Source organism: Anolis carolinensis, chromosome 1 (genome assembly GCF_035594765.1).
Source record: "Anolis carolinensis isolate JA03-04 chromosome 1, rAnoCar3.1.pri, whole genome shotgun sequence".
NCBI lineage: Eukaryota > Metazoa > Chordata > Lepidosauria > Squamata > Dactyloidae > Anolis > Anolis carolinensis.
Genome location: NC_085841.1, coordinates 124,758,706 through 124,773,209, shown reverse-complemented (window position 1 = coordinate 124,773,209; position 14,504 = coordinate 124,758,706).

Here is a 14,504-nt window from a genome sequence, read left to right as displayed (position 1 = left end):
ATTGCCCTGAGAGCCCTCAGGACACACTACCGGTCGCCATGATGCCGCACCCGGAACCCATGATGCCGCACCCGGAACATGTTGTAGTTTGTTGAACTAACCTGGATCATAGGAACCTCTTATTTGCATTGCTCAGTCTTCAAACCTTGGAAATAATATAAACTGAGAATTTTGTGAACAGGGATCACAATGCATTATTAGCTGATCTTTAAATTCTACTATTGTATTTTAGTCTTGTAGATCCCTAGAAGATTAAAAATCACTTTACGATAGTTAAGAGAATGTACTGAGGAACAAAAACATAAAGAGTCCTCCAAAAGCTGTTACCTGACATCATGTTTTAGGCAGAAAAGACACATCTGTGTTGTATCCAGTGTGAATTATCATGGAAAGTCAATTTTAGTAAAGCAATTTGGTTTGATTTCTATAAATGTAAGCAGATCTACAAAAATCCACATAAATTCATCACCATGGCAACTCTACTTTATGGCCCTTTTTAAAAAAAGCCCGTTAAATTGACCAGAATGTAAGGCTTCCTCGGAGGTCACTAGCTAACGTATTGAAAGCTGGGTTTTTAAAAGATGTTCATACACAGCTTTTCACAAGTGTGAATAGAGCATAGTCTTTGAGCCTAAAATCTAAGCACAAGATATAAAGAAAGGGCTATGGGGGAAAGGGAGGAGAAAATGTTGCTAGGAAACTGATTTTGTGATTTTAATGGGAGCTATTATAAGCATTATTGCCTTTAAATCTTAGAATGTGTTTGAAAAATGTTTACATTGATGGATCAAAATTTCCCTGAAGTGTATTTTAGTAAAATATATAGTTTTATAGCAGCACTAACACAAACCTATCATTGGGCTTTCTGGGTAGAGGTTTCAATGTGCAGAGACTTGAACCCTGTTCTCCAGAGGTGTAGTCCTATTCTCAAACCAATACATCAAGCTGGACCTTGGAAAATCCTATTTAACAGGATGGAACTAAGTTACCAGGCACAGATTTACACTGCATGGTACACCGTTTCAATCCAAAATAAGAAAAAAGAAGAAGAAAAATACTGATTTTTCTATATTTATAATAAACCATAAAGTTTACAAGCTCTTTCAAGGTTTCTTCAATTAAAAGGTAGCTAATATCTATGCATAATGATGTTATGATCTACACCAGTGGTTCCCAACCTATGCTCTGTGGAGTCCTAAGGGCTCCGCATGCACTTTCCAGAGGCTCCACAGCCACTTCAGGAAAATAACATAAATAAAAATAAACAACAACTTTATTCTTATATCCCACCACCATCTCCCCTAAAGGACTCGGGGCAGCTTACAAGGGGACCAAGCCCAGTATAAACAAGGTACATAATTAAAAAGAGACACAATTTAAAATATAGACAATAAAATAGTGGGCATGTTCAGAATTGAGGGAGCAGAACAAAGGTGAGTGCAATTGCAAATTGTATGGTTGGAACAGGAGATAAAGTGCTGGAGATTCAAAACAGAAAATTAGGGCTAGGCAAACCTATCAGTAGCTAAACTATTATTCAAAGGCACATTGGAATATCCAAGTTTTCAAGTCTGTCTGGAAGGCGGACAGGGTAGGGCTAATCTTAGCTTATTTATTTATTTATCTATCATGTCAGAAGCGAACCAAGGGTGTTTGTTTGGTTGCATGATGTAAATCACTTCTGGTTGTGAAAAAATCAGCCATCTACAAAGACATTGCTCAGGGGGACACCCAGATGTGTCACGATCCTGCAGGGAGGCTTCTCTCATGCCACCCCCCCCCCATATCTAAGCTAAGATTAGGAATAATGAAGGAAATTAAAGAATAAGAAACAAAAAGTAGACCTCAGTTCAGGCCTACTGTTGCACTATAGTGTACTCTAGATCTGTTGCAAGGCAAATGATTTGATTTATTGAACTTTGGAAAAATTCTTTTCTGTATGGCCAAGTTTTAACAATAACGTGTATTTGGTGGTAGTTGAGAATAAATTTAAATATGGTAAATTTCTAAGTTTTGAAAATACAATTTCATTGCATGGAAATTGCACAATTGTTTAGATATTTCTTTCATTTACATTCCCTTGCTATCTGTCTCCTCTTCCTCCCCCCCAGTAACACTACTTCTAAACACCATTAACTTGTAAGACAGGGTAGGCCTAGGGGGCTCTGTGAGTCAACTGATTCTGAAGAGGGCTCTGTGTGTCAAAAACGTTGGGAATCACTTATCTAAACCAAGTACAGAGAACTACACAGATGCAAACACCTATCTGTGTAGTTCTCTGTACTTGGTTTAGATCAGTGATTCCCAACGTTTTTGACACACAGAGCCCTCTTCAGAATCAGTTGACTCACAGAGGCCCCTAGGCCTACCCTGTGTCTTACAAGTTAATGATGTTTAGGATATTGGAAGCGTATCAGCTATAATAAATTCTAGCATTTAGAAAGAGCACACGATAAAATAACAGGGATTGGGTGTTCAAAAGCATCTCTATGTGCAGATCTGCAACTTTTATATGATCCTTCTTTAATCCTGCTGGCCTCAGTAACCACAAGACACACATAGTGGTATTCACAGGCATGTTTCCAGTATTATAGCCACCATAAGGTCTTGGCAACCTCACTTACTCTGAACTCTACAAAGACAGTACTTGATGTCCTGAGCAAATCTTTTATTACATTTAATTTTTGCTATGGTTTTCAACATATGGAATGCTTGACAGTTGGTTGCACGTTTATCCATATAATTGATTTGTAGGTAAGCCTAAAGAGGTTGGCTACCCAGTGAGATGATGTGGTTGACTGGGGATTAAAACCCAGAGCTGACACCTTCAGACAGAGCTGTATCTGGAATGGCACCGTGACAGACGCTTGTCTCCTTTCTGTGTTCTGCCTTACTCACCCCAATCTTTCTATAGAGTTTATGACACTAACCCTGTGTTAACAGATTCATTTTGAGCCTTCTCCTAGAGGTGTATGAGTCATTTCTCTCCTGCCTTTCTCCCCAAGAGGCGGTTCTGAAAACTGAAAACTGCTGCCTCTCTTTAGTTTTCTGAACATGAGCATATATAATGAGGGAAAGATTGGATTTAATTTGGCTCATTCTGTCTTCCTACACTGCTGTTATTTATGACTCCACCCTTCATGGAAAACAGGGACAAAACACCATCTGGGTATCTGGCTTGGCAGTAGCCCAGTTTTCTTTTCGTAAATGGACAATGTAACTTTTATGAGAAGACTGGCCGCCAGTCAGACTAATGCAAATGGAACATGTATTCTCAGGACGGATGGGGAAGTAAGCATTATGAGACATCAAACAGAGTCTATTTTTCAGTGTTATATAAAACATGGCAATATTATGTGAAACAAAACTAATCTTAACTAAGCCTGCCTCAATGCAAATAGCATGGGCCAAAGGTTTAGGAAAATACATAATTTAAACCTATGACATTGGCAGTTATCTGTTTGCATGGATTTGAAGGCTCCTAAGATAAATGAACATGTGCAAATTCACTAAGAAAATTTTCCTCTTCTGCATTCCCAATGCCCCTCTATGTCTATAAAACTCCAAAGCTATGGATCAAAGAGGGGGGATGTGTGAAATTTCCAGTGTAGACTCCAACTCTCATAATTCTTTGCCACTAGTATGGTGGTTGATGGGTAAGGTTGATGGGTTCTGTAGTCACAAAACTTCAGGAGAACGACATGTTCCCCTTTCCTGACAAATAGGGTGGGATGGGAAGCAGGAGAGATGGGGAAAAGGAACCACAGAAGCTGAGGACTGCCCAACTTCGGCTTTCCTGTCTACCCCATGCCGCACTGCATGTTGCTGATGTTGTCTTAGCTGGCCAGAGAACCAGTTGGCGAGGGATGTGAGAATTTTTCTTAAGTGAAGTTGTTTTAAGAACAACTGACAGTGTCCAATCAATTAACAATTTATATACCCTATTACCTCCAAGTGATACACTGCTCAATACTTTTTATTTTATTTTAGGATTTAAAATAAATTTCTGGCTTTTGGCCATTTAAAACATACTAACTTAAGACCTCGATTGTCAATAGTGAATTTTGTGTTGCTACTTCAAATGAAAATATAGCGCATGGATCAAAGATTCTTCCGACAAGCAAATAAAACCAGTTTATGCAGCAAAAAGATACTGCCTCTACTAGAAGACCTAGGCTTTAGACTCCACTTTGCAAGCAGCATTGCGAGTATTCAGACTGACTCTGAGACTGTCACTTCAAATTCTCTTACAGTCTGAAGCATTAGAGGATCAGTTTTGTTTTCTTTGTTTGGGTTAGTTTCAATTAGCCTTTTTCTTTAAAGGAAATAAATGCTCTGGATAATTGCTTGAAAACTAGCTCTTATACTCCTCCGTGCTACTGGATGCCTTCAAGATAGAGCAGCTGGAGGTGTTAAATGCCACGTGCAAAGAAACTGTGGCATGAGACGAATAGAAACATGAAGTTCTTGTTTTTCTTTTAAAATAAAGCAAATTGTCTCAGATATAAATGTCATAGCCATGTTTATGAGATGATTGTTGAAACAGTAGTCCTTCTCTAGATTTAAGTGCATGGGGCTACCATTTAATATCTGGACAGCCACCAGTCTGACTTTTGACCCTGCTATGGAACTTTAATGGCCTCAGTTGACAGGCTTTGCCTAGAGATTGATGGGGCAATCTCATAGCATTCATCTCTTTAGATCTTCAAGACGATTCATCATAAAGCATTTGGAATTGAAGGTAAGATCTGTGGGACTACTTCAGAACAGTACCACTTCTTTCTGGCATAAAGTGAGAAAGCGACAAGAAATTGCTCATCATCTCCCCAGAAACTTCCTTACGGTAGGAAGTTCTGCTCACAGTTCCACTTTGCCCAGCTCCAGTTCACAGTAATTGTCAGTATTATTTATTTATTTATTTATTTATTTATTTATTTATTTATAGTATTTATATTCCGCTCTTCTCACCCTGAAGGGGACTCAGGGCGGATTACAATGAACACATATATGGCAAACATTCAATGCCAACAAACAAACAACATACATTAGACAGACTCAGAGGCATTTTTAACATTTTTCCAGCTTCACGATTCCGGCCACAGGGGGAGCTGTTACTTCACCGTCCAGTAGTGGCTGTACTTCCACATTCCTTTCCTCGTGTTTTGCTGGCAGTTTTATGGTGTTGTAAATTAGCCTCCCGCATAAAGCGTCCCTAAATTTCCCTAATTGACAGGTGCAACTGTCTTTCGGGGCTGCATAGGTCAACAGCAAGCCGGTGCTATTAATGGTCGGAGGCTTAACTTGACCCAGGCTTCGAACTCATGACCTCTCGGTCAGTAGTGATTTATAGCAGCTGGTTACTAGCCAGCTGCGCCACAGCCCGGCCCCAGTAAGTCAGATCCAACTTGAAATTGATTGTTTCTGCTTCGGTGCTTGACCAAACATTTGACTAAAATGAGGTTAGGAGCAACTAATACCAAAGCAAGACAGGATGGGGATGGGATGACAGGGTTATTACGTAGAAAACATTCAAATCTATTATCTGGAAACTGCAGCTTCTGGGGTTTTGGAAATGCTTGGCAGACCAGGCAGGCACATTGAACTACCGGTAATTTTGGATGAAAGTTCCTATAAATCTTTGTGATCAAAACATGGCAAAGATTATTATGTCTTCTTTGCCTTCTCTCCCATTTCTCTTTAATGATTGAAAGCTATTCTATGAGCAAAATTTGATCCAATCCTATGCTTTTCTCCCCTTCAATATCCTAAACAGAACAGATTTTTCCAGAGAGAACAAAAAATCAACCTTCTCGTTATTTTCTTTATATCTCACCTTAATTTAACAGAATTTCTCACTTTCTTATTAAAAGATGTTTGTTCTACCTTAGATGTTTTCCATTAAGGATTTTGTGTCATCATAACTGATGGGGAGTTTCTTCCCCAGAGTGTTTCTTTTCCCATTCCAATTTATTTTTGTTTGCCTCTCATTCATCAGTCATTTATATCCAATGTAGCCTTCCTTTTCCTTTCCTTTCCTTTCCTTCCTCGCCTCTCCCCTCCCCTCCCCTCCCCCCTTCTTTTTTTCTTCATGCGTAGGGAGCATCTATGCTGGCCGGAAATAATACAGCTGCTACTATAGATACATTGCATGCATAAATTTGATAAACTTGAGCCATTCAAGTTACTTTTTCTGACTACCTGGTCTATACATATCTGTGTTCTTAAACTGACACTTGAATCTAATGTAGCTGAATAGTACCTCCAAGCTAGACTGTAAATGTTTTTTTAATAACTGTTCCTTGTTGACAAAATAATGTTAATTCTCTCCCCCCCCCCCTTAACTTCTGTTAAGTGGTATCATGTGGATAAAGATGGAGAGGAGGATGATGCTGAGGGACACCAAAAAAACCAAAGGATTATCAATTTGTTCATGTGTTGATGCTATCAGGCTGAAGTTGCAATCATCACCACCACCACATGGGAGGATAGTAATGTAGTGATAAAAATGGAGATACCAGGTGGATCTACACAGACTTGCTGTCCTGGGGCCAATCCAGTGTGCAGTACACAAGATTGATGAGGGATAGGTCAGAGAGCCACTCCCTTGGCCACTGTGGAGAAGGGAGTGTCTTAACCACCCAGCAGTGCCAAATGGACTCTTACTGTCTTCTCCCATCCTCTGTGGGTTCTACCTGCTGGCTGTCACCTGCAGTGATATCAGACAGGACAATGGGAGAAGGGACAGGGAGAAGAGGGGGCAATTCATCCTGTCCCCCTTCTTTTCTCACCCCATCACTCTAGGCGACAGCTGACCAATAGGACCCAGAAAACATGGAAGAGATGGTAAGTGCTACCCTGAGCCCATGAAGCACAGGATGGCAGTGAGAACAGTTGTGGCTGATTCCATTCCATTCAGACGGGCTCAAAGTCAAGGGCTTCTCCAAATTTGGGCTATCCCCCAACTTTGGTTAATGTGGGACAAGGCCACATTAAAGTGGCTTTGCCCTTGTTACCCCAGATCAGCTCTTTGTGGCATTTGGCTGCCACAGAATTGATCTGGGCCCCTTTCACAATATGTGGTCAGTGTAACTGGGTTTCACTGTCATGAAAATCTTCTAGCAGTTTTCTGAACATAATGCTGGATTTTTCATATGAAAATTGGTATTTGATGGGAGTCTGGAATGGGGTGACACTGACTCAAGACAAAGGTTCACAAAAGAATATTAAGGTATCAAAGGCATGTTTCTTTGACTTAATTGAGTTTGGAATTGGTAGATACAAGAGACAAAAATTCAATCATACTAAAGAATATACATATTTTTCTGAAAGGCATAGATTATTTTCAAAGGAGAGGGTTCAGTCTTCAAAAATTCGGTAACAAGGATTTAAATTTAAAGTGAAAATTTTACCAAAGACTTTCTGGGTCACAATCTATTGTAATTGATTCTGAGAAATAAAAAAAAATTCAAACACTGAAAATACTTTTGACAAAGCCACCCCGAGCCCTAGGGGAGTGGCGGCATATAAGTTTGAATAATGAATAAATAAATAAAGTGAAAAGGTGTTTGGGAACTGCAAGAAGTTGAAGGCTTTTAAAATAAATAACATGCATAAAAATACTGATGCTAGAATGGTTTGGGATACTAGTGAGGCTTTTTTGAGAGAACGTTTCATACAACATAATTCTTAATGTTAAAGAAAGAGAAAAGAGAAGATTCAATTGATTTTTGATGAGATGAAAAGGAAGAAATTTTGAAATAGAATTCTGATTAGCAACCAAATCAGGATGTTGCAAAGGCAATTATCTATGCTGACAGAAAAAAGGGGGGGGGGGAATTATGATGAACAATAGACTTATATGTTGAGGAAAGAAATGGAAAATAAAACATTTCTAATATTATAGAAGGGATAGGAAATAATAATTGAAAACTAAAGTATATAAAAGCATTTTGTCAATATTGTTCCATTTTATATAAATGTCAAGAAATCTCTGCAAAGAAAGTGGTGGATGTGGAGAAATGCCCGCCTTAAGAAAAGAAGGGGAGGGGGACTCTGCACATAACAGGGGTAGCTTTTCATCAAGTAATATTTGATGAACTGAGAGGATTAAGATGAATGTTAAACTCAATGTCAGAATACTTGTTAGTCTTTTAGAGAGAAAATTGAATCTAAAGAACAGGATATGTTATGAACAACTGAGGACTGTAAAGATGGTGAAAAGGAAGAGATGTATCAACAATGAAGAACAAGAGCTGAATCAACAAAAGATTTGGATGTATTAGAACAGCAAGATATGGTGTCAGCGAGGAGAAAGAAAATGAAGAAGTCCATGTAACGTGGGACAATATCAACATGAGATGAAAAGCTTAACAAGCAAATGATTGAAGATCAGTCTGATATGACTGAGAACACTGGAAGTATGAAAATTATGTCTGAAAACGGTGAAGCTGTGATTAAAGAAATTGGGCATGAGACTGAGGGGGATATTGGTATTTTTTTAAGGATCGAAGTAGAGATTAAGATAGGAAAATGGTGTGCAAAAGCATATTTAATGTACGTACTATTAAATGTGATGCCCACCTAAATCTGTATTTTGCCAGATTGGGGGAGGGAGAATGCATGTTAAGATTAAAGTACAATTTAGATTAACATGGGTTTAAAAGGTTTAACCAAATGGTTTTGAAGTAGGATTTGTTTCTTTGTTCACCTGAATCTTGAGGATGATTATTAAATATACTTTACTGTTACATTACAATGCTAATTAAAAGGAGAAAAAAGCATTTGATTTAATAACATATATTAATTTTTATGTTGGAGTTACAATCCAGCTATACCATGGAGACAACTGATTTTAGGTATAGAAAAGGCATAAATGCAAGCTATTAGAATAAATGTATATGTTACATTGTTAACTGTAATACTTAAACACAAACTTTTAGGAGTTATGAGTTTAGAACAATGGTTCTCAACCTGGGATCCGCAATTTTTTTTTTCCTACACCTCCCAGAAATCACAGCCAGTTTACCAACAGTTAGGATTTCTGGGAGCTGAAGGCCAAAAACACCTGGGGACCCCAGGTTGAGAACCACTAGTTTAGAAGAATGGAAGACTTTTTTAAAAAATAGAAGTTATTGTTAATCATCACTAAGGGATAGATATCGGAACAAACTTTTTATTAACTTTCTGTAGAAGAACTATATAGCATGGAAAATTATTGTTTGCATGTGTCCTCTTTGAACTTTGTAGTCCTTTAACATTCACAATTACTGAAAGCGGTTTAAGTCTAAATGCATAGTCTTATCTTGTTCCCAAGACAAACATTTAACAATGATGGGATACCTATAGTATTTCAATAGTTTCAGGGTAAAGAGGGTAGTGACCAACACTGAATAATAATAGACTGATGGCTGGTTATATCATAAGTCTGTTAGTGAAGCCCAATTGAAGGACTGCTGAACACTGGCACAATTGGGAAAAAGATCCATCCCAGAGGTCTGACATTCAGATGGATCATTTAAACATTACACTGATCACAGAAACAACTCTAAGAAGGTAACATTTAAAGGACCCTTAAAATTCAGAAGATTTTGTAATCTGTATCCCCTTATTCATTCTTCATCCAATCTCATTTTGTCTAAAAAAGGTATGATTCTTCCCAGGGTTAATGCATTTATCAATAGGTTGACTAATGATTTATTCAATACTGACTAGCCCAAAACAGGAATTAGTGAGAACAAGATAAATCAGAGGCTTATTTGAAGCATGATCAGTGCATAAAATGTGGTAACACTTGCAGGCAAGGTTTTCTGTTTGTTTGAAGAGGCACCAGTTGTGACTGAAAAATTGTTCAATTTAAAAATATTCCCAAAGGACCATAGCTTTCCTAAGGTCTTGATTTCAGCACCTCAAAACGGTTTTAAGGAATTGGACTTCCTCCGAAATTGCCAAAATTTTGTTATGCTATTCAAACAGTATTTTTTGTATAGGGCGTTTCAAAAATATGACACACATTGAAATTGCTATATCTCTGCAACCACAAACTTCCCCTGAATAAAACTCTTTATCATTTGAAAGTGTGGGGAATAGAGTTTCAAATGAGTTTTACTAGATTTTTCTCCCAGGGCACAAACAGAAATCCTACACCATAAGGCCTAATGAGATATTCTCAATTTGAAGAGTAGTTTTTTAGATTTGTTTGTGGCTCAAAATGGTTAAACTTGATAACTCATTAAACCATTTGAAACTTTTTGCGTAATTGTAACGTGCTGCCATTGCAGTTTTGCTATACTGCTTTGGAATTGGATTCATCATTTTGGTACACCCTGTATCATGAGCTTTCCTATCATCCCATTCTTTACAGTTGGCTCCAAGAGCATTCTTACATCTAGCAGAATGATTGCTGCGACACAAACACCCTTCACTCTCAACTTTTGACCAAATTTTATCATGTCTTATGTTTGATTAAGTGGTGCAAAATCATTCCAGAGGGATCTGTATTTTCAGCAGACCATGGATAATTGTGTACAAGGGTTTAAATGGAAATATTACACTGTTTCTGGTTATTAATTTCAGTCAATTACCTGCAGCCGTCTCTTATGGAAAAGGGAGCAAATTTGATCACAGAACAGTTATAAACAATAAAATTGTCATATTCTGTCATGCTCTTCTATGGATACAACAAACTTGTCATAATTTATTTTATTTACAGTGTTTATATTCTGTCCTTCTCACCCCGAAGGAGACTCAGAGCGGATCACAGAACACAGATACAGCAAACATTCAATGCCAATTATAACAATAAGACAGACAACGGATAGAGGTATATATAGGCTTTCCCATCTTTCAGCATCTTTGGAGGCTGTGCTTGTTTCCGGCCGTCGAGGGATGCTGTCGCTCCATCTCCCTGTCGAAGAGCTTTCTTTGTTCATAAACTTCCTTTTTTTCTGATCGAAATGCCGAGCTTAAATACCTCCCCGCCTTAATGCGGTTTCAATTTATCTACTCACATTTGTTTTTGAACTGCTAGGTAGGCAGAAGCTGGGCTAAAGGTCATGAGCTCACCCTGACCCGGGCTTCGAACTCTCAACCTTCTGGTTGGCAAGATTTACTGCAGTTTGATGATTAACCTGCTGTGCTAAAGCCCGGCCATTAGACTTAAAACTTGTCACAAATCAACATTCCCTAAAAGCCATTCAGATACAAAAATGTGAATGCAAAAGAGTGGAAGTACTTTAGATAGAACATTCAACTAAAGTTTTTTGTTTACAGGCAAAGTACAAAGTGTTGGTTTTGATTTTTAAAGCCCTACATGCTTTGGGTCCAAGGTTACGTACAGGATCGCCTTCTCCCGCACAATCTGCCCTTTAGGATACTTAGGTCCTCTGTGGGATGCTTGCTACAACCACCCAGAAAACCAACTGGCCACCATCACCCAGAGGACTTTTTCATCAGCTACCCACGACTGTGGAATGACCTGCCAGAAAAGCTCCAACAGCTAAACGAACTGTCCAAGCTTAAAACGCAATTGAAGACCCATCTTTTCCAGCAGGTCTACTCAGTCAATGAGTTTTTATTTACATTCTATTGCTACTATATGCCAGTTCTGTATTTGTGTTGTGCAAGTTTTTTTATATTGCTTTGTTTTTATCTATATAATTTATTACATATTTTTATGTTCATATGTTTTGATTTTGTTGTACCTTGAGATCAGGAGGGTGTGTTTCTTGGGTACATATTAAGGTACATATTAAGAGACTATGCACAGTGGAGGTAAATGTTGGATAACGACTGAAAAGATCCACATGGAAATTCCCATTGATTCATGAAACTCACTTGTGGACATGGAGCCACTCATAGTCTTACAGCTTGGCTACAGCTTTTGTGTGAGCATAAAGAGTCAAAAAAGCCACTGAGTTTGCTGGAAGTGAAATATAATTGTAAAATAAAAATGTATAGACACAGAAATTGCATAAAAGTTTGCTAAATAACGCAAACTAAAACATAACATTGCACACCTTGCAGTTATTCCCTATTAGTGCTATTTTTTGTGTGTGTCAGGAGCGACTTGAGAAACTACAAGAAACTACCCAGGGGACGCCCGGATGTTTTATCATCCTTGTGGGAGGCTTCTCTCATGTCCCCACATGGAGCTGGAGCTGATAGAGAGAACTCATCCGCGCTCTCCCCAGGTGGGATTCGAACCTGGCAGCTTGCAGATCAGCAGCCCAACCTTCAAGTCACAAGGCTTTAACCCATTACTCCACTGGGGGCTCCATTAGTGCTATTCTAAATTTACACAGACATGTCAGCAAGCAATCAAAAACATCTACATGTTGTAGAAGCACCGCTCCCTTTCAAAAATGTATGCAAAAGATAGATTGTTTCCCCATATACATATAACAGAATAATAAATCACTGAAATAATTTTCCTCCAAACTCTGAAATGAACAATTGTGTTTGGAAACGTGTTCACTTGTGAATTATAAGATAAAGTTTGAATCAGCTTCATTCTCGTGGGGTATTATATATGCATTATTCTTTATCTTGGCAAAACTGAACACTCCATTCGATTAAAATTCTGTGCCATCAGTTTCTATAGAAAAAGGTAGCCAAGTATAAATATACGTATTTTTAAAAATACAATCAATATCCTTCAAAAAGACACAACAGAAATAAGAACTGGTTTCTAGTCATTTGCTGTTATGAGCAGTATTTATGAAACCAGAACATACTATGAATTTCATAACTTGCAGAAAACCTACAATCTTGAAATAGGTTCTTACATGTTGTATTTTATGACAACATTGCAGGATGAATATATGTTTTGGTTTCATTTGCCATTATCAAACTTCTGGCAGAAAAATAGTAAAGGTAAAGGTGAAGGTTTTCCCCTGACATTAAGTCCAGTCGTGACCAACTCTGGGGGTTGGTGCTTATCTCCATTTCTAAGCCGAAGAGCCGGCGTTGACCGTAGACACCTCCAAGGTCATGTGGCCGGCATGACTGCAAGGAGCGCCGTTACCTTCCCGCCGGAGCGGTACCTCTTGATCTATTTACACTATGCACACTATTGATCTATTCGCCCCTGGTGGTGGCGCAGTGTGTTAAAGCGCTGAGCTGCTGAACTTGCAGACCAAATGTGAATAGGCAGAAAAATACTTGCATGAAATACCTAAAATATCTTCTTTAAGCAGCAAAATACTGCTAGAACCAAAAAAACAGGACCAGTATTATGCTGCTTGAAGTATGACTTTTGGATCTAGTGTCTTTCATACGAAATTTCCCCCCAGTGTTTGATAGTTTGGTGGTATACTTCTTCTAAAATGCAGGGCAAATGCATAAAACACAATTTCTGGGAAATTCTGATAAAGCGTCTCAGAATCCTGATATGAAAGGAAAGAAATGCTGACGCACTCTAAGAGGAAGGAAATAAGAAAAAATGAACATAATAATTAAAGGCCAACTGGCTCTGAAAGAAGAAGCACATGTGTCTTAGAAATATGACACTGAGAGAACATGCCCACCCCAATCTCTGTGCAGTCATAACAATGCTCCAAAATAATGGCCATGTCAAAAGGCATAATCTGTCTTCCACAGACTACAGTGGCAGAATGAGATCAGGAAAAACAAAGTTCCATATATAATTGTGAGGACAATTGGAATAAATGTCAATTAAACTTTATACCAGACAATAAATATAAACACAACCAGGAAAACAATTTTAGCATAGGCATAGGGCATTGGCCTTAATACCCTAAAGGTACCTGATCCCAACCAGTCATGGAAACTAAGGGTCAGCCTTGGTAGATACTCTGATGTTAGACGGTCAAGGAATAACCAGTTGCTGTAGGCTATATTACAAAGGAAGGAGCTGACAAAAGCACCTTTGAATATTACTTTCCTAAGAAAATCCTATGAAATTTATGGGATTGCTGTAAATTGACTTAAAGGTACATACACAAGTTTATTAGCAAATAGCTCTATTCATTTACTTTCTATACATGAACGAAAGGAAAAAGAGAGGGGATTTACAAGCAAGACATGGCTTTGTACAGTTGATTAATAATTACAATTTAAAAGATGTATTGAGAATAATGAAAGGCAATGAAAAGCTATATACATATTATTCAGCAGTGCATAAGGTATTCACAAGAATTGATTATATATTCATAACACCACCCCTAACAAAATATGTTAAAGAAGTCAATGTAAATTTAAATTCTGTAAGTGACAACTGAGATGTGAATATGGTATTAAAATATCAAATTGACTATGAGTCACTAAAAAGAATGTGGATGGACATAAAGATTATTAATAAAAAAATTATAAGGGAAAATATTTTAAGAGAATGGGCAGAATTTTGGGAGCTGAATGAAAGGGAACCCCCTTCATATGAGGTGCTTTGGGATGCAATGAAAGCAGTTTTAAGAGGATTGTTTAGTAAATATTCAGGTATACTGAAGAAACAGGAAAGGGAACATGAGAACCAACTTATAGGTGAAATA